Source organism: Sturnira hondurensis, unplaced genomic scaffold, assembly GCF_014824575.4.
Source record: "Sturnira hondurensis isolate 20B ecotype Veracruz unplaced genomic scaffold, ASM1482457v3 Scaffold0005252, whole genome shotgun sequence".
Taxonomy (NCBI): Eukaryota; Metazoa; Chordata; class Mammalia; order Chiroptera; family Phyllostomidae; genus Sturnira; species Sturnira hondurensis.
The window spans coordinates 6,157,545-6,183,916 of NW_028077883.1; the positions used below are offsets into that span (position 1 = coordinate 6,157,545).

The window sequence follows — 26,372 nt, forward strand, 5'->3', positions numbered from 1 at the left end:
TGATGCTTCTTTCCCTCTCTTTCTCCCTGTTTTCCCTTCTCCACAAAAAAGGAAAAGAAAAAGTAGAACTATCATACAAGGCTGCAATTCCACATCTGGGTATTCACCAAAAATAGCAAAACCACTCATTTGAAAAGATACACATACCCCAATGTTCATCGCAGTATTATTTACAATAGTCATGATATGACAGCAACTTAGGCATCCGTTGAGAGATGAATGGATAAGTAAAATGTGGTTTGCCATGGAATATTATTCGGGCCATATTAAGGAATGTCATTTGTGACAATATGGATGGACCTAGAGGGTATTACATTAAATAAAAGAAGTCAGAGAAAGACAAATACCATATGATTTTAATTACGTGTGGAATAAAAACAAAAACAGAAACAAACTCATAGACAGAATAAACTGACGGTTGCCTGAGGGCAGAAGGGGAGAGACTGGGTGCAAAAGGTAAAGGGGCGCAGGAGATACAAACTTCCAGTAATGGTGTGAAATCCGTAAGCCATGGGGATGCATGCAGAGACCGGGAATACAGGTAATAACAGCTCGGCACAGTGACAGACAGCTGTGAGACTTATTGTGGTGATCCCATTGCAAGGTGTATAAATGTCGAATCAATATATTGTATACCTGAAACTAATATAATATTGTATGCTGCTTACTATGTTGTTATTATTATTATTACTACTACTACTAATAAACCTTACAGCACCGGAAAGTGTGGCCCAGTTCGAGTACTGTCTCATAATCAAAAGGTTGCATGTTCGATTCCTGGTCAGGGCACATAACCTAAGCTGCGGGTTCAATTCCCAGTCTGGGTACCGATTCCTGGTGCAAGTGCGTACAGGAGGCTTCTCCCTGACTTCGATGTTTCTCTTTCTCCCTTCCTCTTTCCCTTCCTGTCTCTCTCAAGGAAATAAAAAAGAAATGTCCTCAGGTGAGGATTAAAAGAAAAACAACAACAACACCAAAACCATACAGATTCCTAAGTCGTGGCCTGAACCTACTTAATCAAAATATTGAAGAGAACTGTTGGTTTGTGTATCTAACAAGCGCCCTGGTGCTCTGAAGCACTGAGAAATCTGGAGAACCCGGTTCTAAAACAATGAATTAGAATGTGGTCCAAGGTCACTGTGGGATAAATTCCCTCTTCCACCCATGTAGGCCACACCTGGAATGTTTCCTTCGTGGGGTCAACACGTCGTTTCACCATCTGCCCAACTGAGACACACGTGATACAATAAATGTTTCTCTGGTAACAACGCCATTGCTTCAGTTTCTTCCGTTTTATGTACTAGTTTTTACATCTCTCCTTACTTCCCCTTCCTTTCTAAATGAGTAGGCTCTTAGGAAACGATCAACGGAAAAGATAGGGAAGGTATAGGTGAGATCGGGCACATTCGGGGTGGTGTGGCCATAGACAAGGTAGTGAAGGTTTACACCTCCGCTTCCCTTTGTGATCTGTTTCCGGGCTGACACTGACCACCTGAGGGTTTCCTTGCTTATTATTAGGAGGACTAATGGTCATTATCACCGTCACACCAGGTTACATGGTTATTTGCTTGTGGGGGGTATGCCACAAACTTTGAGCACCTATTAAGTGCCAAACATGTCATAGATATTGCTGTATCAGTTCTATTAGGTGGGTGATTTTGTCTCCATTTTTTTTTTCAGATTACAAACTCCAGACTCAGGCAAACAAAGTCACTAGTTTAAGATCAAATGAATAGTAAGAGGTAAAGCCCAGATGCGAGCTATAAGCTGGCTGACTTAGAAGCCAATATACTGTGAAACCTTGCAGTGGAATGCAGCTGCATTTTCTCATGGTGACACACAATCCCTGCCCCTGCACGTCACACTTGTGACTTCATGTTGTGGGGACTGGTGATCACAAATGGAACCTCATGCATCCCCACATGGCAGAGTGGGCTTTGGGCTCTTTGCTCACTAATATGGCCTTGTCATTGCATCTCTGACCCCTTTCCAGTTGGACTTCTCTTGTGGGTATAGAAATTGATTTCCTGTCTCAGCTCCTAGCCTACCCGTTGCAACAGGTGACAACAGAGCTAATTGTTAGGAATGGTGGTGCTATTACCACGAGGTGGGTATTTCCTGCTGAGAATGAATTGCAACCAATTAATCATTTCATGGGAGTGTACTCAACAGCTACCAGCTGGAATCCAACTGGGTCACTACTGATAAGCTCTGAGTTTATTGTCACTGCTTTGGGAGAAAACAGTGTTTTCATCTTGTCATTTATGCAGCCAAACCAAAAATGCCATTTCAGTACAAGTTCTTAAATGAAGGTTTATCCCCCCAAATAATTATGTGAATTATAATTAATTACTGCAAAAAGGAAAGAGTTCCTCTGTGTGCTTGAACAAACAAAAGAGACTTCCGAATCAGAGACAGACACGGGGCCTGGGAAACAGTCTCCTGAACTCAAGAAATAGAAAATAATATACATGTGTTTTTAAAATAACAGGCTTAATATGAGATGAGATCATCTTAAGCAAAATGGTCACATTTTAGAAATTGGAGAAAAGGATGGCCTGTGTTTAGAAAAAAGTTCAAAAAACAACCATCAGGGAAAATTTTTAGGGGCATTCCATCCTTACCTATACCCCAAGAGTCTCTTAAAATGCTAGACACATGCTAAAATTCAAGGTGAAATGAGCCCTTTACAAACACTAGTTTTGGGGAGATACATTCTAGCTAAAAAGTACCCAACAGCAAGGTGAAGAATCTTGGTAACAAAATCTTTAAGAGGCAAAGTCATGTTCAGAAAGGGACTGCTTCAAACCATCAACCACACAACACACTGGAAACCTTCCTTTTGCCAGGAGTCAGACTAGATGTGACCCATCATGTTACATCGCAGACAGAAAGGAAAGGTCGTTTTTCTTATTTGTAAAAGGAAAGTTTGTTTTCCTTACAAACTTTTTTAAAGATTTTATTTATTTATCTTTAGAGGGGAAGGGAAAGAGAGAGGGAGAGAAATATCAATATATGGTTGCCTCTCACGGGTCCCCTGCCGGGAACTGGCCTGCAACCCAGGCACCTGCCCTGACTGGGAATCGAACCGTGATCCTGTGGTTCGCAGGCCCGTGCTCAATCCACTGAGCTACACCAGCCAGGGCCCTTACAAACTTTTTTTAATCAAATGAAAAGTGCTCTCACTCCTATTTTAATCCTGACAGTAAGAGTTCTGTAGAGAAATTAGAACAAAAAAGTATTTGTTTTTAAATAAACATTTATCATAGTTTTAGATTTGCAGAACAGCTGTGAAGATAGTATCATTCCCCTACACCTCACAACGTGTTCTCCCTGCAGTTAACATCTTCCTTCTCGTTACGTTAGTACAGGACACAGGTCACAACTACTGAACCAATACTGAATACACTATTACTGAATTCGGATGCTCTTAGTTTTTACACAATGTCCTTTTCAGTTCCGGGATCCCACCTAGGACAACATTTACATTTAGTCATCATGTCTCCTTAGGCTTCTCCAGGCTGTGACAGTTTCTCGGACTTCCCTTATTTTTGACAATCTCAACTGTTATAAGGCACCCTGGTGGTCAGATATTTGCTGGCATGTCCCTTAATTTGGGTTCGACTTGTTTTTCTTTTTATTAGGCCTAAATAAAGATCCTTTTAGGTCTTACAAAACATTTGGATTTAAAAAAATCCAAGATTTGAGGTCAACTGGTTTACACACACACACGTTTATTTTTATACATTCGTTCATTCCAAAACTTTACTATGGGCAAGGCAGGGTGGGGCTAGGCCATCAAAGCTGACAATAACGGTCACTGAAACACACTCAGATCAATGTAGCCTTTTCCAGAACAGACTTCCAATCCTTTACTAACCCTTTGGAGTCTCTTTTTTTAGGAAATAAGAGACCCAGGTTGCTATGCTAGGCTGGAATACGGATGTGGTACAAGCTGAGAGCAAACTTTTATTTTATAAAAAGAACAAAAAAATGGGAAGAGACGAATGTATGGATTGCTTCATATGTTAAAAAGCACCAGTGCTGGCCCTGACCAGTGTGGCTCAGTTGGTTGGGCACCGTCCCACAAAGAGAGGGGTCCTGGGTTCGATTCCTGGTCAAGGCACATGCTTGGGTTGTGGGTTCAGTCCTGATCAGGGTGCATTTGAGAGGCAGCCGATTGACGTTTCTCTCCCTCTCTTTCTCCCCCCTTCCCTTCTCTCTAAAAATAAGTAAATAAATTAAAAAAAAACACACCAGCTTTCTTCAAGTCAAATGTCTAAATCCTGCTTAATTAAAAAAAGGATGTTGATATCTGAATATGGAATGTGTCAACATCCAACCCTTTGATTTATGTGAGTATGAACTAGAAAGAAGAGATTATTTCAGAGAAAAGAAAAAGAGGACCAGTGTGACAGGAAAGAGTGTAGGCAGCATTAACGCCAGCGCTTGTTAAAACATGAAGGATTAATAGCAAAAAGGGAGGGGAGAATTGTGAATGTCTCCAGTTTAGTATCTTCAAAACTACTTGGGGTTTCTGAGAATGGCTCACCCAAACCACATGAAAGCGACGTTAAGGGATTCAGCCACACGACTTCTCTAAATCAAGGGCTGGGACTGCTCCACTTTTACCATCAAACCATCTTACTTGAAGTGTAGCCACAAATTAAATTTCTTTTTTATTGAAAAAGTACTAACTCCTTGCAAAGGGGGCAGACACAGCATTCTGAATTAGGTCCTTCCCCCCCCCCCCCCACCGCCCCGTCTCTGCCTCCTCCTTCCCCTTGATAGAGTTAAGCCACGTAAAAAGGGAGCCAGCTCCTTTGTCTATGAATGCTTGCTGGCTGTGTGCCCTGAAAAGGGGCAATAATGACTTTCAGTTATAGAATCCAATAGAATTCAGTTATCAGGTGTTGTTTTTTATAAATAAAACAATAAGCAGGCTAATCGGATTCAGAACTGTTGTATTGGCAAGACTAAACAGGACTGTGTGATCGAGAGATCTGTGTCTTGCTTTGGGGGCGATTTCATCCTGCATTTGTAGGATTCAGGATTTATGCTTGAAGAGGTCAAAAAGGAAGAACACGCAGTCTCCATATGTCACTCAGCAACACCCTGCTGACAAAATAAATCTACATTTGGAGGGTCCACCCAAAGAGTCATGGAATAGCCCACATTAGATCATTACCAAGCCACTTAGGTCAGAAATTACAGAGGGACCATTAAAAAAACAAAAAACAAAACTAAAATGTTCCACTATGCATAAGCTCTTTACTTTTTTTTAAGTTACTGTGATGGTTTTGCCAGCTGTTACTGCATGGAATTAGTCTAAATTTAGCAAGAAAATAAAAGAATTTGACAAGAATATGTCCTCTCTCACATTAAAACTACATGGTGAGGATAGATCTTAGGGAAGCACATGGAAAGGAGGTCCTAGGCCAAAGAAACAAGGTGGTTCAAAGGCAGAAGGCCTTTGTCTCTTGTTATCTGCCCGGAATTACTTAGATACGCATATGCCTAAGGCACCAAGATGACCAGATGACCTCTTAGGACTGTGTCTAGCTTGGTGCTTCTATTGATAAACTGCTACTTTGAAGTACTGAAAAGGACTAGAAAAAATTGAATTTGAGTGCTTGCTAAAAGATGGATGCAAGAGACAAGAGCTAACTGATTTTTGTGATTGTCATCCAATCTCAAGTCTCACCCATCCCCCAATTTCCATACCAACCCCTTTTCCAATGAGCATTCTTTGATGTTTAACAAGAGATCCAAAGACTGAGAGTGCCTAGAGTGTGGAAAGGGATAAAATTATGTCCCAGTGGTTCACTTCTAAGCTGAGATAAATCCCCTTTTAACATAGCATCTATGTATCTTTGGAAGGCCAACCAATAAATAAATATCAAATTCTCCAAGTTCAACCTGACCTAGTTTTTACAAGAAGAACAAGGTGGTAAACAAACTCAGAAACAAACAAAAAAGGTATGAATAAAAATTCCTTTGGGGCCAAATGATTAAATTTACAGTGCCTCAGGGGTTTTTCTCTGTCCTTTTTGTCCCTGCTGTCCTTCCCTCCTCCCACCTAAAAGACCTAGAATGCACATTTCAAATGTCATTTACAGGGAGTTTAGAGTTCTGAGTTCTGGAAATCGAGTGTGGAAGCATATTAAAGGCCATCTGTACATTGCATCCTGTCTGAACCACGTCCTTCACTGAATGCTGTGGGTGGTCTGCTGGTCAGGTAGAAGAACTGTGACTATAACTCCTGAACACAAGTGTTAGAGTACAGCCGATGTTAGTTATCACAATGAAGTGGAACATTTTGCATTACACAGATCTCAATAAACACACACAAACACATACTTTTTTCTTTTCACCTAAAAAAGAAAACAATGATTTTATGTAAAGAATCAAAGCAGTTTTCATAGTCATATGAGTTTCGTTTATAGACTTGTGATGATGAGTATTTTATCTTTGGAATTGGTGGCAACTAAGACTCACAATGTGCTCAGTGTGCTTCTCCAAGAGTTGAAAAAGGAAAGGTGTCCAATGGTCCCTGGGACCGAGGAACAATATGAAACCAGATAATGAAGAGTTAAGGAAAACTTCTCAGCCTGCTAATGAACTCCATCCTGTGGTGGTAAGACCACCCTCCTTTTAAAGTTAGAGGTAATTTAATATGCATCTAACTCAGTTGTATTTGGGCTTCATCCAACCTAAGAGTATCAGTGTGATAAATTATAACGAATTGTCTGCAATACTTCACAGAGTGACTAGAACAGACCTGAAAAATAAGATCCCTAAGCCTGATTTTCCAGCTCCTTTTGAATACTTTTCGTCTTAGGCAGACCACTCCAAAACTTGAAAATATTTCTTATAGCTCTCCCACACTGAAAGTCATGTGCTTCGAGCACCATTTGATTAGATCCACAGTTTCTGGCTGTCTATTAAATCAAGCCCCACACTTGAAAATGACACCAACAGTGAGAGCAGCCAAATAATATAGGGAGAGGACTAATGTGGATCTCGTAGTTTCCAAAGAGTTTCTTTACATGTTAATTTCCTTTGGTAATCCACACGGTGTGCTGGGAAGTAAGTTAGTGAGATGGACTGATTCCTATTTCAGATTCTGAAAATGCACCTGGATCCAGGCTTTCTAGTGTCTGTGGGGAAAATGGGCAGAGACAGAAAAGGGGGTCAAGAAGCTCAAATTCAAGCAGGGCTATTGCCACTGCTGTGTGACTTAATTCCGTTAGGCCAGTTTCTTTCTTTGGGTTAAAAACCACTGTCCTAGAGGAAAGGCCACCTTTTTCTCTGTTAATGGCTTTAGGGTTTTCCAGCTCTTCTGAATGCAAAAGCAGGACTGTTATTTTATAGATAATCCTAGAATTCCTCATAAATAAAAGTGAGTGGACGGGTATTAAGCTGTTTCCTGTACTGGTCAGAGGATAGCAGCCTTTAGAGCAACACACCAAATCTGTGCCGAGAGGCAGAATGGAATTTTTTCCCCATATTCATATGGTACAGATGTTAGTGTGTAAAGTTCCAGGGGCTGGTAATTAAGGCTGATACTCTGTGTGAAAATCAAGCAATTATATCAGCTTCATTTCCTCACGGGCAAAATCAAATAGGCACTTTGAACTTGTGAGCCTCTTAGGGGCAGGAGAGCAATGTGTCGCTTTTCTGTGTTGTGTTCATGCCTAAGACAGTTCCTGAGAACTAGTAGGTATTTGTACTCATTTCCTATTGCTGCTATAACACATTACCACCCACCAAGTGGCTTCAAACAATACAAATTTATTACTTTATAGTTCTGGAGGTTAGAAGGACTCAAACTGAGGCACTGGCACTGGTTTGGGGGGAGAATCAATTTCCTTGCCTTCTCTCCAGCTCCAAGAGGCCACCTCATTCCTTGGCTCGTGGCCGGCCACCTTTCATCTTCAAAGCAGCGATGGCTGGTTGAGTCTTGTTCACATCACATCACTTAGATGCTTTTTCCATCATCACATTTCCTTCTGAGTCTAACTCTCCTGATATCCTCTTTCACTTATAAGGACCCTTGTGATTACATTGGGCCCACCCAGATAATCCAGGGTAATCTCCCCATCTCAGCATCCTTAATTCAATCACACCTGCCAAGCCCTCTTTGCCTTGTGAGGTAACATTCACAGGTTCCTGTACTAAGAGGTGAACATCTTTGGGTGGCCCTTATTCTGCCTACCACAGTGTTCAATAAATATCTGAGCAACCTGAAAATATTTTGAGAAATTGGTAAACTAAACACTGTGAATTATTTGTAAATTTAGCTAATTCCCATGGTCATCACTAGCCAAAGTCATGGTCAGATGTACACTGCACAGTCCTGATCCCTTGCAGACACACAACCGTCATACTCACTCACCCTCACGTTCAACTTACATCTTTCTCCATAAAAATGCACTCTGGTTGTATTCTAGTCTCTTTTGCCTGGTAGACAGATTATAATCTGTTGCGACATATTTTCCAAACCAAGTTAAGTGAATTGTTTATTGTCACATAGAGACAGAGATGTAGCCATAATAGAGATTTAAAACTTTTGTCCATTCCTTTGCACCTCGGCTTGCATTAAACCCCTTTCTCCAATGACCGCTTCAAACGGATCAACCAACCAAAATGAGAAGGTGGTCATCTTCAGGCAGGAGTAAAGACACACTGAGTATATTGCAATCCTACCAGAGGAAACGGAAGCTCCACCATTATTAACAACCTCCGAGTCTTACTGTTCTTTCTCTCCAAACTAAACCCCTCAAATCTAAGTCAAAAACACTGAATTACTCTCCCACTAGAGGTGCTACCAACCATCATGTCAATCAAGATCTGTATACCTTGTGTCACGACTTCTCAAATTTGTCCTTGTGGTGTTAAACCATATATGACAATAAGCTATCTCCAACTGCCACCCAGCCCTTCTCCCATCGAGGCAGTTTCGGGATGATGTTGACAGGCAACCTATAGGAACTCCAGGGATGGGCAGTTACATATTTTCACTTTGAAGTTTTTCAATTGTTTTGGAGTAACCGATGTCTTTAAGCCTGTTAGTCTGTGTCACTTGGGTAAACTCTCCCAGTTCTCAGTTAAAACAAGCACAGGAACCTTGCCTTATCCTTAACTTAACAGTAGCATTCAGAAAGGGATGACAGCCTACTATATTTGTCCAATGTCAGTTCTATCAATGTATCGTGTAAAACTGGTGTCGAAGAGTAATTTGGAATAATTGGAAATGAAACACTGTACTTAAGCATGTTGACAGAAAAGAGGCAAGTATTGAGAACTAGAATGACACATGACAACACTCCAGAATTTTATACCCCAGGCATTCTTTTCTTTTTCAATCTGGCAATGAATGATGCCATGTTATACCAGTGACAAAGTCCACGGATTTTCTTACCGACTGTATTAAGTACAAACAATCTCTCTCTGTGGCCTAGAGGAAAGAACTGTGCAAAACTCACAAGGTGTAGCCCCAGCTATTGAGGCTCAGTGGATTGAGTGCTGGCCTACAAACCAAAGGGTGACTGGTTCAATTCCCAGTCAGGGAATGTGCCTGGGTTGTGGGCCGGGTTCCAGTATGGGACACACAAGAGGCAACCACACATTAATGTTTCTGTCCCTCTCTTTCTCCCTCTATTTCTCTCTAAAAATAAATGAATAAGTAGAATCTTAAAAAAAAAACACCTAACGAGGTATAAATTCTCCTGAGCAATTTTCTCTGCAGTTGTAGTAGGTCTTTAATTATCTAGCACGATATAAACCTAAGGTGGGTTGAATGAAGTGTGTAGCTTTCACGGAAGAATGTGAATTTCTATGGGAAAATCTAGTTCAAAAATAAACAAACCTCTATTATAGTTTTCCTTATTTAATTTCCTTATTTCATTCTTGAACGTGAGCATTAAAATGTAGAGAAAGTGGGCAAATGGATATATATATGGAATTGATACTATTTAATATCAAGAAGCAGGACAAATAAACACAAAAGGAAGCTGCATTTCTAAATAGCTACTTCTGGAGTCCAAGAATGTCACAACTTGATGGCAATAATGTCTTTCAGATGGCAAATACAAGGTACTGTGGAAAGTTCTGTGTCTGTACTTGCCAGGTCAAAGGCAGAGTTGAAGAAATTGGTTGAAGGCAAAAAAGTAAATAAATACAAAACATGAAACTACTGTTTTCCAAGGCAATCAGACCAAGAAGTCAATATAAGAGCCTCCTTTTCTTGTGGACCTCCAGTTTGCACCCCACTTCCTTCAAAATGCAGATGAGGGCTGCATAGCTACAAGCTGTCACACATCTGGACGGCTATTTCAAAACACATTCAAAATGTTCGGACTCCATGATGCCAAGCATCTGGCAATACAGACTTCTCGTAGGTATTTTTCTTCCACAGAATTCAGTCCTGTGCAGACAGTCCTGGTGCCAGATTTTGAACGGCACGTTTTATTTGTGGAATGGCAAAAATACACACGCAAAGGTAAGGGTTTCCTTATGATTTTGATTTAGGTAGATGTACATGCTGCTAACAGGGTTGCCATTAATTTGTGCATTATTTGAACTCTCCCTCTGCCCCTCAAAGCCCTTCAGTGGCCTCTGTTGGTCACACCCACCCCAGGAACATTCTCTCACAAAGGAACTGCACTCACTCTTCTAAACAGTAACTGACTTTATTGGTTTCATTCCACAGCAAGGATGAGGAAAAGCGAGGCTTCTAGTTTTCCCTGTCTAATAGGAACCAGCCTCAGGAATACCTGTGGTTCACCAACCATCCCTAAACCATTTGCAGGACCTTGAGGTAGGAGGTAGGTATTCTTCATGTGAGGTCGTCTCCTTCTGCATGCAGACGAGCTCAGCCTCCCAGAGGCCTTTCCACAAACTACCCTAACCATCCCTGTCTTCACTCCCCTTTCCACTTTCCATACCGAGTCTTAAGTCTGATGGCACCACTGTGTGTAAAGTATGCACTAATCATCTGAGTTTTGTAGCTTTTAATCTACCGCAGATCACACATTCTTGCTTTTTTATTTTATTTTTTTTATTCTCACCCGAGTACATTTTTTTCTCTTTTAGAAAGAGAGGAAGGCAGAGAGAGAGAAAAGGAGAGAAACATCGAAGTGAGAGAGAGAAACACCTATCAGTTGCCTCCCATATGTACCCATACCAGGGACTGAACCTGCAACCAACTGTCCACACCAGCCAGGGCCATTCTTGCTTTTGACCTTGGGGAAGAGGGATAAACTCCTCACAGGCAGGGTACACACCGTCTCCGTCTTGTGGCCTGGGTGCTAGACACAATAAATGTCTGTTGAATTTTCTGGACGATATGCAGTCTGGCTCCGTGTAGAAGTAAAGATCATCACCTTTCAAACTTGAAATGAAATTGAACAGTAGTCAGATTTGAGCTTCAGCAGTGTTGACAATGTGGATTGCCTCAAAGAGCTGACTAGTGGGACAGGTCTTCCAGAACCACACTTACAACAGGGTACTACTGTTAAAATGAACTTGGGAGACAGTGGAGTACCAGCTGGCACTAATCAGGACTCCCTGAGCCCTGGCTGGTGTGGCTCAGTGCATTGAGTGGATCTGCTAACCAAAGGGTTGCCAGTTCAATTCCCAGTCAGGGCACATGCTTGGGTTGTGGGCCAGGTCTCAGTAGAGGACACAGGGGAGGCAACCATCCATTGATGTTTCTGTCCCTCTCTTTCTCCCTTCCCTTCCCTCTCTTTATAAATAAAATATTTTTAAACAATTAGGCTTCCTTGAGACAAAAAATACACACTTAGGGCAGGGAGTCATTCTGTCTCCCTTTTCATGGAACATTCCCTGGCCTGACTGGCTTTAGCTCTACAAGTCCTTGGGCTGTTCAGGGTTCCGGTGCTCAAACAGCAGCCATGGAAACCAGCACATGGGTGTGAAGCTCACTCTGCAGGTGAGTGGCAGCCAGCCCTGGGGTGCCTGATGGGGAACACAGTGGAGCTTGGGTGCTGGAGGCCCGGCAAGCTGCCATTAGCATCACAGGTGGTCCTTGGAAACTCCTTTGTGAGCACGCCTGCAGCCTCCTTTGGGAGCCCCCAGAAAAAACCTGGGGGAATTTGAAGAGCCCAGAAATCCTAAATTGCAGATGAGGTGACTATAGAAATGTGGTTTATACTGTTAACAAGATCTCACTTAACTAAGTGTATATGATCTAAGAAAACGTGGATTTGATAGGTTTCATACACAGATAGACATAGGAAAAGTGAATTTAATGACATCAGGCAACATAATATTTTCCTATTTTATAATAGATAATAGCATAAGATATTGCTATTTCAGTTTTATTTCAGTTTTAAGTAGATTCTAAATTATTTGAAGCCGTTTCATGATCCCCTGATTTAAAATCTAAGAAAAAATGTAGAAAGCATCCTAAAGGGTTAATAGTTCCAAGGTGGAGAATGTATTTTAATTCAGAATTCCTCAAGAAAACTAGCTTTCTCTGCAGGTTTTACAAACAGCAGCAATTGGTGGCTAATGTTTCTAACCTTTAGTCAGTTTTATATTGATGAAAAATCAGAATCAGGGATTACTACTTTTACAAAGAATGTTTAGACATCCCAGTGACATGATTACTCCATAAAATATAATTCAAGTGATCTCAGTTTAAACACTAACTATGACAGTGAAAATCATTTAATTTTCTACTATGGAAACTATTTTAATAATTTTAACCACTTTTTAGATTATATCAATTCTTCGAGATGAAATATGACGGAGAATCAAAATAATCTTTGTCAATTGAGCCCTACTGCAAAGAAGTGATTTCCATTCTTCCGCAGGGGCATTAACGGGCAACCTTCCGAGTGCCTTTCCTGAGCACTTACTTCTCATCTTCCCCTACCTCTCCTGTGTCCCCGGCTCAAAGAACACCTAACACGTGAAAGCAGACTCCGCTTAATGACCCCCTTTCCTCTGCTTTCTCCCATCCTCTTTCATTCTCGTTCCCGACGCTGCATCTCTCTTCTCATTTTCCTTTTTTCTTTCCGGGGAATGACCACCTCAAAGGATTAATTCAGAACAGGCAGCAGAAAATGGTAACGAGAGTGGGCAAATCAGGATGTGGATTTAAAATCAAGAGGTATTTGAAAGGAGGAGAGTTACTCAAATTAAACATATGTTAAGAATATGGGTTTGTTGTTCATGGCATACCTGCTGCCTGCGATCCCACCCTCATCCGATCAGCCTTCGAGGGCAGAGCATTCCCTAGTGGAATAATAAACACGGCGAGCGTCCCTCCCTCCTGGTCTGACTTCATCGTTGGAACACAGGTGGTAACTGAACTAGCTGAACTAGTGAAACGGATCATGGCCCCAGTGGCTGGGTGCCAGAAAGAACAGAACTCAGGGTCCAAATATCAGGCTTGGGGCATATATAACTTCTCATATAGGTCTTGGCATGTGCACCAAACTCTGTTGAACTGATACTGCCTATTTTCCCACACATCATCTTTCTTGCCTTGATACATGTAAACCACGCAGTAAAAATCCATTCATTGGTCTTTTAAAAACATGCTGCGCATAACTTGAGAGTGTTTTTCTTTGGGCTAACCTGCCATCGACCTAAGGGTATGGCAAATTGTGTTCTGCAGATCGAAATGAAAAGCCTTGCCTTATTTCCACGTTTAAATCCTTCCCAATGTGTTGTACCTTGCAGCTTGCTGTGGTCTTAGAATCGTGAACCCAAACATTGTTATATCAACTAGTTGCAACTATCCTCATTAAAAGTTTTCAGTAGCATCTACATAAAATAGAAATATATGATTCATTTGCTCATTTATACCTTTCCTTGCTTTAGAAGACTCTAAAGGTTGAGAGCAGTAATGTAGAGTATTTATGAGTCAAATTTATTCTACTGATAGGCAAGATTCAACAGTTTTGGGTCCTTCAAGATAAGAATCCATGCTACAGACAACATTAAAATATCCATGAGGATTTTGAGGGAAATATTTTCAATTTGGCATCAAAATAATATGAGTCTGAGAAACTCAAGGGGCTCTTTTCCCGTTTATTTTGACATTATTCTAGAACACTACAACTACCTAACTAGCTGTGAAATTATTGCAGAATAATAAAAGGTAACTGGTTTCCCTTTATACTGTCTATAAAAAATAGTACTTGGCTAACTAAGTGAATAGTGTTGGGAAATGAATATTTTCTAAGTCCCTCAAGTATAAATGCATAGTTATGAACTATAATATACAAAAAATTCCTAATTCTTCGTTAAAGCGATCAGCCCCTTGGTGTTTGATTACTAGTTCAGGCCATCACATACTTAGTCTTAATATATTTTTATTGCAGCAACACCAGCCTGAATCAGCAGATATCATACTGGACCTGCTATATGAAAATTTCTATTTATACAAAGGACAGTTTGGAGAGCACGATTATTTACTTTTCAAAAAATATTCATTTTGTTACCTCCTTTAGTGAGCCATAGATGACTTAAGAACTGGCCTTCTTTCCCCATGTTGTCTGAACTTGTGATGCTGTACAGAACTTGGCTCAAACGTCCCTCTTACAAAGGAGAGAACACACTGTGCTGTTGTAAAGGCAGGAGGTTTGCGTTAAGTCTGTCTCAGTAGCTTTCAATATGCACAGGGGGAAATACAGTGAAATTCAGTTCCAAAGTTTAGCAAGTCTTCTCAGTTTTACCAAGTGCATTCAAGGGAATGCCATGAAGCACACAGGGGCGTGGCCAAAGTCTGGTAAAAAGTTTGGGGGCTGGGGAATGATAGAGCCCAGGTAGAACTTTCCCTTCCCTGAGCACCTTTCCCCAAAGTGAAGCCTTTCCAACAACTTTAACAGCAATAGGTGGACACAGTGTTGTTATGCCTTTGACGAAGTGATTTTAAAGGAAGCCAGGTTGGAGACAAAGCTAGTGAGAAACAGAAGAAAAGTGGTGGTGGAGGACAGGCGGTGTTACATCTGTGTGCTCATTCCTCAGGGACCCCAGCCAGCGGCCCTGCTCCCAGACTTGGTCCCTCTGGCACCCCGGCATGACTGCCTGCGTCTGTGATGTGCAGTCCTTTAGGGTGGGACGCAAGGGCACTGGGAGACACTCCTGCTCTGGCCAGAGCCGGGTGGTTTGTCCCGCGACAGCTTGAAGGATATTCAAGCAGGGCTGGATGAGGATGGCCACGGAAGACAAGATCGTTTAAGAGAACCCAGGGTTTGAAGAAGCAGTGGCTCCAGAAAACCAGGAAGGTTCCCTTCAACTCTGAGATAGTACAATTCTACACAATCATGAGCCTTAGAGGAAAGTAATGAGTCATATGAGAAATAAGCACACGAAAAACAAAATAAAAAGCAAAACTAAACAACACCAAACTCCCTCCATTGTCCATATGGTAGAATACGGTCAAACTATCCTAAAATAGGAATTTGACTTTAGCTGGGGTTTGCATTTCCTTCTACTTAAAAAATGATAAGAAGATGAAACAAAAATACAATCTCTGGTTACAAGGACTAAATGAGTAAGGATGCCAAACTATGGATCAGCAGTTACGATTGGCAAGTACAATGTCTGTTGCTAAAACAAAATTAATTTTTTAATAAAAATCACCATGAGTCCACACAAATTTTGTGTACTTCTATCTGTCCTTTCTACCCCATGTTTTTCTTTGCACGTACATGTGTATGTGTCTATACATGTATATGGGTGTGTGTGTATGTGTGTATGTGTGCAGTTTTCTGTCAAAGAAGCACATTTGCTTTGATTGTGGAGCTCCTTCCAGACACGAAAAGCCGGTTTTTATACTTAGAAAATTCTCAAAGTGTGTTCCTTTCTGGGGGCACTGAAAACTGTGCCACCTTTGAGAGTCCAGCCCTCTCAAGTCATGCACTATTGTTTGAAACCTTCTGATTCTATTTTCGTAGAATCTTTGTCCCACGTTTTCTGAAAGGCTTTGGGCCCTTAGGTGAACATTCTCTAAACATCGCTGTGTGCCTTCGTCTGTGCCGCAGGCAGCAAGCACAATGGCACCCATCACTAAATTAATACCGTTCCCACACGGGAGTTCTTTTCCCGGAGCTGTTGCCGGCTGCCCAGCTGGGGGATCAGAGGGTGGGACACTTTTCGTTTTAGACATAAGAAAGGGCATGAGGGAGCCAGGCTTCTAGTAATGGGGCCTTTGGGGGTCCCTGGAGTAACTGTTGCCCATCTCATGCCAGAGAACACAGTGTGCAACCTCGCTCTTCATACAGAGCCCCCGCCAAGGTTAAAAACCACATATAAGGCAAACTAATTTATTGAAATGTAGACCAAGAGCACTTTCTTTTAGAAATAGTATGTGCTGGGGGGTTGTGGGGCGGGGGGAGGCTGAATATGCCAAAGGGAAAACTTGAGCATAAGCTACTCATCTGCTGTTCTTAGGAAGGTGAGGGAATCCTGGCAACACTCTGGGCTCCAAGGACATTTGGCCTCTCTGTGTATCGTGCTCTGTAGCTATTTTTCCTGGTTTTTTTTCATGCTGTCTCTGTAACACAACCTCTTTACACAGTTTATCTCAGGAAATGACAATTGGCTGTCGAATCCCATACAAATGGATTGGATATGACAGCTTAAAGAAATAAATGTTTTGCAGAGAAGAAAGTTTTGACTTACACTCCTGTATTTTCAATCCTTTTTTTAAACCCCTTCTTGCTTAATTTTATTATTCCAATTAGATCACTTAACAATCAACACATCACATACCTACCTCCCCGAAGAGCAATCATAAGATTTGATGATTTTTCTGATACACAGGCTAGGGTTTCAAATTTGCATTATTTTATCGACTGAATTAACTACGAATTCTAAACCGAACTACTGCAGCCATGAGCTTTTAAACATCTCTAATCTGAACCATCTGGAGGGGCTTGGGTTGGCAAAGGCATCCCTTTCAGGACAGTCTGTGGATTTTGTCACTGCTGGAGGTTTTGGCAAACCATCCACGTTACTATAATTCTCTTTCATGAGATATAAATTTTGACGAGGATTTTTAGAGTCTTGGGTGTGTGTGTGCATTTATACGAGTGTGGGTACTTGTGTATAATTTTTGCTCCTGTCCCTTTCTGTTTTCAGAAGGCCATATTTACCACACAAAAAACTTATTTTAAAGAAATAAAGGTTTTTGTTGCATATAAAAATAAATTTAATTTCAAGTACTGAGCATAATGCCAGACCAAATTATCAAGTAAAAAAAGCACTGTTAAGTAACACACCTTATCATATGTAGGGACTGGAAATACTTTTAAAACAAACCAAAGAAAACATCAGCTTAAGAGGACAACAACAAAAGAAAGTGTAGATATTTTACGATGATTATGGCAGCAATGATTTGTAACATATAATATATATATATATATATATACTCAGTACATTTGTAAGGAGATTACAATTAAAAATCGACTAAATCTTTCGCCTAAGGAAAGCGATGTTTTGTTTAATTCTTTGTCTAACAATAAACACACCGTTTTAAAATCATAAATCAAGTATGAACACGGTAAAAACCAAGTAGCCAAGGCTACTTGTTACAACCAGGTTAAAAAACTTCCTCAGAAGTGAGGATGATGGTTCTTCTTGCAAAAATTCTCTTTGATATTAATGTGTTATGATAATTTCAAAAATCAATCTCAGAAATGAAAAGAACACCTTTTTTGCCGAGACCCACTGTCTGAGATGAATTCAAATAATACTGTGACTACTGGGGAATGTTAACATCTCTGTATTTATGAATAACATGATATGTTCAAACAACCCCAATATTAGGCAGCTTACACACACACACACACACACACACACAGAAGTCAGAAGGTTTTGGTCAAGACTGCAAAGAAGAATAAAAAGGTTTAATTTTTTTAGGGATAGCCTGAAGTCCAGAAGTGGATCTGTGCCTTGAATATAATGATGCCAAAGCAATGCATGGACACCCCCCGAAAAGAGGAGGCAGCAGCCTAGAGCAGTCCTGGTGGGTGCTAATGGCCTGGGGCACATCACAGCGCCCCCACCCGCCACTGCCTGCTCTTTCCTCCCTGGGCACAGGGTCCTCTATGGCCATACCTCTGAGGGAGAGGGCTGCCCTTCTAATAGTTTCTGTTTAGACCACCTGGCATGTTACTGCCCATATTAAAATGTTATAGGATAAAAAGGAAAAAGAACAATCTGATACTTCAGGGGATAGAAGCCTCACCTAGGGGACCTGGGACATATGTCTTTGGGAAGAACAGCTCTTAGCAGAAATGCTAATCTGGCCTGAGATGAAAGGAGAATGTTTGTCAGTTCCATCTTCCTTATTCCTACTCTACGCTCCACCGAGTGAGTTCTGCGTGGCAAATGGTCAGCTAGTCTATACAGACTTCAGTGCAGGTGTATTAGCCATGCAGAAACCAGAAGGTTCCTTCCCATAGGAAGCCTCTGCCTGACGCAATCAGTGAGTAACGAAGCCTTGGAAACAAATGCATCTGCACCTGGTCATGGTGAAGGCAGAGTAGCAGGATGATATCCAAGCCACACACACTAGTACAACATCACCAGTTAATAAAATGTTGAGGTCATTTCATACTTGTTGGATTGACGCTTTTCTCCAGGTCCTTCCAGTGCTACGCTTCTGCCTGGCCCCTTGGTCCCTCCCTTTTTTAAAGATGTAATTCCTGTCACAATGGGAGCCTCACCCATGCTCTTTGGACAGGGCCATACTGATGACTACATATTTTGAATATCATTTCTATACATTAGATAACAATTCTAGCTGACATGCCCTAGTTACTTACTATGTACTTGGCACTAAATACTTCATGTATATTATTTATTTCACTCTCATGTATGACTTGCTCAAGGTCACAGAACTTCCAAGTGGTGGGACCCAAATTATAAACCCAGGTTGTATGACCATATAACCCATCCGTAACCACTGTGTGCTTAACTGTCTCCCAGCTCTCAGTAAATATATCATCACCATTTAGTTTTGAATCAAACATTTAAATAAGTGAAATGAGAGAACTTTGGAATTGCTTCCGGTTCCCTCTTCACTTGGCATTTGTATATAAAAACCACACATGGGGATCTGACAGATGTGAGGAGATCTGGCCAGGTGATGGGAATTGGGGCGTAGTGGGGATTGAGGCAAAGTGACAAGTTCTTGTGGACAGAGGACAGCCTCTTTTCAGCTCAGCCAATTGTTATACTGAGGACCTGCCCATGGTGGGTACTCCCAAAATATCTGTTGAATGAATGGGTGAATGAATGAATGAATCTAAGTTGAGTAAAATTTCTTTAGGAATACATTCAAGGAAGAAAAATAAGAATGCCAAGCCTTAAGCTTACTCCCATGGACCCTCATGCAATAATAGAGAAAAAGCCAAATGTAAAGAGAGAACTTCATCTTCTCAAAACATATTCACCTATTACTACCATTGAATTATGTCTCCCTAAAACTGCTATGTTGCAGCCCTATGCCTCAATGTAGTGGTATTTGGAGATGAGGCCTTTGGGAAGTAATTAGGTTTGGACGAGGCCATTAAAACGGGCCCTCAGGGTGGTATTAGACACCAGGAAAGCTTGCTATCTACTTCTACGGCATGGGAAATTGCTAGAAGGCAGTTGTTTCCAAGATAGGAGAGTGGCGGGCACCCTGATCTGGGACTAACCAGTTTCCAGAATTGTGGGGAGGTCACTCTGGTGTTTAAGCCGTCCAGTCTATGGTATTTTGTTAGGGGGGTCTGAGCAGACTAATACACCTCTGTCAACTCTTTTAGCTCCACAGTAATCCCAGGAGTAACTAGAGCTCCACTGGCCTTCAGCACAGACCCCTGAGAACACCGTCTCCCTTCTGCCACCGTGAGTGGCTGGTGCAGGGCAGAAGGACGAGGGGGGTGACAGGCTGGAACACCTCTCATACTGCCATGGGGCTCTCATCACTCAGCCTCACCAATTCCTGGTGTGCTTCCTTGATGAAGCACAACTGAAGAAAGCCCAGTGCAGACAGTTTCAGCTCAGGGCACGGGAAGGAGAGGAAGGGCATTTAGGGAACTGAGTAAAGTCTCCAATGTTGGGTTTTCATGCCTCCCATATGTGTGTACATTAATGGGGCAGAGCAAATGCTAGGAAGTCTTAGATAGTTCTGGCAATAATAGCAAACTTTCGCTTAATCACTTGCAATATGACATGGCAAGACAGAGAAAGCAATTTAAAAACAATTTGTTCAAAGGTATATTCTCATGGTGCCCCCTCTTAGAAAGCTTACGATGTCACTTGCACGGTGCACGGTCTCCTTCATTGCTATTTTCAGATGAGGAATCGTGAAAACAATCTGTTATATGAAACAGTCTGTTTGCTATAATCCTTCTGATCATTGTGATTTCCCTAGATAAATTCCAATGGTCAATTCTGCTTCTCCTTGTGTAACTTCTTGGAGAAAATTCCAGAAGGGCAGATCAAGAATGAAAGCTGGCGAGGCAGTTTCTCTGCTTCCAGCTTCCTCGGCCAAAAAAACAGAAAAAGAAGTCCCTGCTGTTTGATTTAATAAGAATCAGTGTCTAGCTCTGGCCTCGACTGTCGGGCCAGTCAGACTCAATTGGCATGAAAGAAGTGTTTCCGAATGTCTGCATTTCATTTCAGCACGTCCGCCGAAACCCCCTTACGCCTTTCCCTGAAGGCACAAAGTAGCACTGCTGTGCTGCTGTACCTCTTGTTCTCTCCGTATAATTTGTATCTTTTATGTCACAGCGTAATTTCACCTTTATGTCACTTGCATTCTTTAATTTTCACTGATTGTAGACTTGGAAATGTGTTATCACAATCTATATGACAGCGGCTGAGGTTTCCCCTTCCGGGTTCCTCCCTCCTGCAGTCGGTCCAGCGTCCAGTTTGAAAACTGCCTGGGGCTTACGTAGATTCTCATGCTCTTGTCCATGATCTTTATTCTCCCATTTCTAAGCACCAATTACGTCTTTTCATTTTGGATCTGTAGCCCTAGTTGCAAAAAAATGTTGTATTCATTCATCTCCTCTTTATTGACTTCTACTGAGTAACCACTCTTGCCACATCCAAGAGGAAAGCTTAGAAACTTCCTTTTAAAAAAAATCAGACAGGCCCTAAGAAAATTACCCTTCCTTTAATTAAAAAAATAATAAAAACCCTTCAATTACATTCTAACACGGCTCTGGTCATGATAGACCTTGGGAAAAGCATTGAAATTAATTTATGTCTTTGTGCCCATAGCTGTTTTGTTCATTTGGGTTGTGGAGCACAATCCAAATGAGGTTGGGAAAGGACAAAAGCGGATGGGAGAAAAATCAAGTTTTCTGAAATAAGCTTCAAGGTTCCACCAGAGACTGGAGTGAGTTTTCTTTCCACGACACGGCAAAGTGTCGACAACTCCCCCAGGTCACTCAGCAGTGTGGCCAGCTGGGATTGGAGGTGGAAGTCCCGGCTTCCTGACCCCTCTCCTTACCACTGGCCCATCTTCCCTCTGGTGTCACCAGCACTCCTCGCGGGGGTGGGTGGTAGGGGCATGAGGGACTCTTTTCAAGGTCAGCAGGAATGTCACACAGAACCCAATCTTGGGTGGCTCAAGCAGTAGTTGCAATCTCGTCGATAACTTTTATAGGCTTTTGATGAAAAGCGCAGTCACACAGAGGGAAAAAGTCAACTGAGGGTTTTAAACACTGGCTCAGATGAGGCTGGTTAATACCACCCCACTTCGCATTCTCTTTCTCCCTGAAATAGTGAGGGTTTCAGGTCATTTTCAGTGTCAGGTCATTGTCAGATAATCCTTAAAAAGAGCATGCTAAGAACAAAGAAACCAAATCAGGAAAAAATAAAAGTAAAAATAAAAACCTCTGACCAAACCAAGCCTCTAAATATAACTTTTCCACTTACCTCAATGCAGATAATTCTAAGATATATATTTCTGATTCTATTCATTCTGTTGAAAAGAGAAAGACCACACCAGGGTAAGCAAGGCAGGGTGGTCAGGACGCATAAGCAATGACAGTGTGTGGAAGCCACTACAGAAGACGGCAGGAGAGCTGCCAAACCGTGTGGTGGGGCTGAGGGGCTGATTTCCATGCAGAGGCCACTGATCTTTTCCAAGTGTGGACAGCTCTTACTGAAATGAAAATAGAAAATGCAGGACCAGGCCCACTATAAATATTCAGTTTCGTAAAGACACAAAACTGCCCATGGAAGTAGAAGGTATTCGGCCGTGCTATCCCTAACAGAGAAATGAATCTTCAGGCTGCAATCTGTCCATGATGAGGCTGAGAGCCTGTCAGTCTTCGAGAAAGGACACTGAACTGATGTCTGTTCTTTGCGCGCTTTTTTCCCCTAGTGCCCGAAATGATGCTTTCCTGAGCCAAAGGATTTGTTTGCAATTACATGCTTTTGAAAAAGAGGAAGAATCCGCAGAGATCAAGAAATGGATAGCTAATGTAATTATTCCAAAATGATAGAAGTATAGTCATTGTACAGTACTTGTTACTTCTCCCTGTCCACAGTCCTCTTTCCTACTAAGCAAACTGTCTAATAACTAAATTCTTGGCACATCACAGGAGAATGTGGAAGCACAACTACCTGGTTTCAGTGAGACTGTGTCTACAAAAGACCAGGTGTAATAAGTAAGTTTTACCAGAGACCAGAAAGGCTATACGGGAAAACTGAGAGGCTGGTGAGTGGGAGTTGGGTTTTTCTCACATGTATTTTAATCCTGCGGGCTCTCCAAATTCCCCTTTAGGCTCGGGAGAAGTGGCCACCATTCATCTGTTAACAAGAAATGCATGTTGTAACTGAGAAACGCTTGGCAATCAAGGTCTCCGATTTGCTGTTTTTATATCTAAACAGCTTTAATTTTTTAAGATTATACATAGATATATAATGTATATATTTTAAGACTATATATATATAGTCTTAAACTATATATATATATATATTCATTAAACATTAAATATATACATATATATTCATTAAACATTTTCTTTAAAAAAGTCTCCCTGCTGACAGCCCTACTGTCTGGCTCACCATCATATCCCTCCCTAGCCCGGACACGGCCAGAGGGGTCCCGAGTGGCCCAAGGGCCCCTCTGAGTCTTTTCTACCCAGAAGTCTTAAAGGACAGAGAGGAGAGAACCCAGTGGGTGGATGCCCTTCTGCCTGACTATTCTAGGCCCCGGATGTAGCTGATGCCTTGCATTGGGTCCGTGATGCCAGACTGCATGGCTACCAAGGACCACAGCCCATTCAGCAATGGTCTGAACACAATCCCGGGGGTTGCTGAGCCACCATCTCTTTGCAGCAGCTACCTCTAGGCCCACGTTTAACCAGCATCTCATGAGTGGCAGGCTGCCAAGGATACACTTTGCATGAATCGCACAGCCTCTGCTCTCAAGGCCCATATTGCCCCACACTGAGGGCAGCTTGGGAGAGTGAGCCTTGTTCCGGGCCCAGCTCTACCGCTCACGAACTGGGAAGCTATTGAAGAGCAGAGTCTCTCAAAGGGAGAAGAGGAATAAACTCTTCTGCCGCACTGCTGTAAGAATCAAGGAGATCATGAAGGCAGAAGGGCTGGCAAAATGTAAAATACAGACAAAGGCAGTTACATTCACAGTAGTGATCAGAGTTCTGCGTATGGTCACCAAATGGCCCTTGTTATTTTTCCCTCCCCCTAACCTCCTTCTACTAATTCATCTAAAACTTTCCTGATGGCTCAAGTTACACCTGGTTTGGTCCCCCATCAGCTCAGGCATACTCAGTATTATAGCACTTTGTTTTCTTCTGACTACCACTGATATCTACCTGGCTTTTATCCTAACTTCACGGGTACCAACGGTAGCAAGATGGGTCACTCTTCTGAGAGAAATGGTACTCCCCAACTCCCCAATGCCCATGGTCCCTATGTCATGCTGAGTGTGGTCTTGAGCCCATTCCTGGAAAAAACGACTCTGGGTGTTCTAACCATTCACCACCAAAGCAGATGCCAGCAATGAGTGAGCCACAGGAAATGTAAGTGTGTGTGTGTGTGTGTGTGTGTGTGTGTGTGTGTGTGTTGGTGGGGACCAGGTGGGAATGACAGGGGACTTGGTTAGGAAATTTCTCAAACAGAGTCAGGTAGGGGATTGGCATCAGAGTAATGAAGACAAGAAATGCCACTTCAGTTTGGGTCAAAGAGGAGAGAGGAAATGTGGAGCAAGAGGAAAAGTTCCCACTTCGAAATAAAGATGCAGGTCACCTACGGCACTTGCCATCCCCTTTCTTCGTCTCTCCTCTACATCCCAGCGCTTCCAACCATCGCTGCATATTCGAACCACCAGGAGTCCCCAGAAAGGCCTTCATAATCACTTTGCTTGATTGCACTTCTTCCCTTTCCTCCACTCCTTGGAAGGGCAAAAGCTCTTTTCCTTTTCCTTTTTCCAGAGCTGGTGATACATTCTGCCCCCTTCAGTTAGATCCGTGTAAGAGAAATAATTTAATCACAGAAATGAGGTATTCTGGTGGTATTCAGCAAGTAAGGTTTTCCTAAGATTTGCTAAATGTGCTTTTCATGAATATTAAGGGCCATTTATACGAACTACTACTTATCATTCAAGTCTGAGTCGCACAATCATGATTTTCATTATCTTTAAACATGTGTTGAAATGAGCAGCTTTTCCTTGGTACCTAGCCTCTCAGAGTCCTCCAGGTCTTTTGCACGTGCCACTTAACCCCAAAGTTTAAAAGTATTAGAATTCTCACTTTCCTTCTACTGAGAATTCTAGGTAGAATTTAGAATGCTTTTCACTTCTGGTCCCCAGAGAGAATAAAGATAGTAGTAGGGACTGGGGGCATGCAGGGATATTTCCGTTAGCATATTTGATTGCAATTTTCAGAATACTTCTGACTTTTTAAAGAAATTTTTATTTATTTATTTTCAGAGAGAGAGGAAGGGAAGGAGAGAGGGAGAGAAATATCAGTGTGTGGTTGCCTCTCATGTGTCCCCCACTGGGAACTGGCCTGCAACTCAGGTATGTGCCCTGACTGGGAATCAAACCGCGATCCTTTGCTTCACAGGCCCGCACTCAATCCACTGAGCTACACCAGCCAGGGCTACTTCTGACTTTTTTAAAAATCAGGAGCATATTTTCTTCTAAAATACATGTATTGGATCATTCAGTAGAGAAACTGAAAATAAGATTAAATGCAGGTTGGTGAGATTTTTGGTAAATAACCTTAAAGACACCAGGAGAAGAAAAGAAGATGCTCTTTTCAGTCAATATTGGCATTAACAACTGTGCGATAAAACAGGGTGTTTGGGAATTCCAGTTAATTCCAAAGACCTTTGAAATTTCATTCTAAACATCATTATCATGTGCCTACTGACTTGTCTACTATGCAATGTTGTCAATATTAACTATATTATCAAATTGTTATCATCATAGGCTGTTAGTTTGTTAATATAAACTTTGAAAAACAGCATGTACATCGACTAAAACAATGTATTGTTACCTCTTATTCTTTCAACATTCAAGATATTTATGTAATATTAAATGGCACTGTTTTTTGTTTTAAATGTGCTTCTGCTTACCCCATAATTCTTTGAGAGTTTTCCCTGGTAATTCAGTAAACATCTTAAAATTTAACAAAATTAACATTGTGTGCTTCTATGTTTACCAAAAGAGCTTATCAAACTGACAAATTAGATAATCTTTTTAAAAAAAGAAAGAGAAAACTGTTCTTATTTCAAAGGTTCAAAAAATAAAGGGTATTTACTATGCAGACCTCGAATGCTTGTTGTTGTTAAGATGGCAAATTAGAAAAACATGTCCATCGTCAGCGGCTGCTCAGTCAGGTCGGGGCTGGGGCGTTTATCCCAGCAGCTCTTGTTCCCCGAATTACATCTGATAATGTCCTAAAGTCTAAACACATTTGAGTTCAAAAAAGATACTCGGTTCTTAGACATAAAATAGCACTAAACTTCCAAATACCAACAGGTTTACCCACCCTCTTCAACCGATGTATTTGTATTCGGAGTAAACTGCAGCTCAGTCCGTCCGCACCGTGGTATCTGAGGAACTGAAACTTGAGCTGGAATGTTTGTTGTGCATTTTCCTGTGCCTAATCACAGGCGAGGGCATTAATAAAGGGGTTGGTGTATCGGCCACTGCTGAGGCCTATTATTTAGGATAGTCATGGCAACAGAGCAAAGCTGGATGTTTGCAAGTGTAACGTAATTTCAGCCTGTATTGTACTGAAGGGGGGAGAAGACAAATGTGTCAGCAGACACAGGGTGTACACTATTCAAAATTATTTGAAATGGTCTCTGCACTTGCTGAGAAATATAGATGCTGAAAACAACACCTA

At 41.7% G+C, this 26,372-nt stretch overlaps 1 protein-coding gene across 8 annotated transcripts in view; it reads right to left on the reverse strand.

Annotated features, from left to right (window-relative positions):
• DYNC1I1 (dynein cytoplasmic 1 intermediate chain 1) overlaps positions 1-26,372 on the reverse strand; it is a 294,039-nt gene that overhangs the window by 74,093 nt on the left and 193,574 nt on the right. The gene's annotated exons all lie outside the window — the stretch shown is intronic.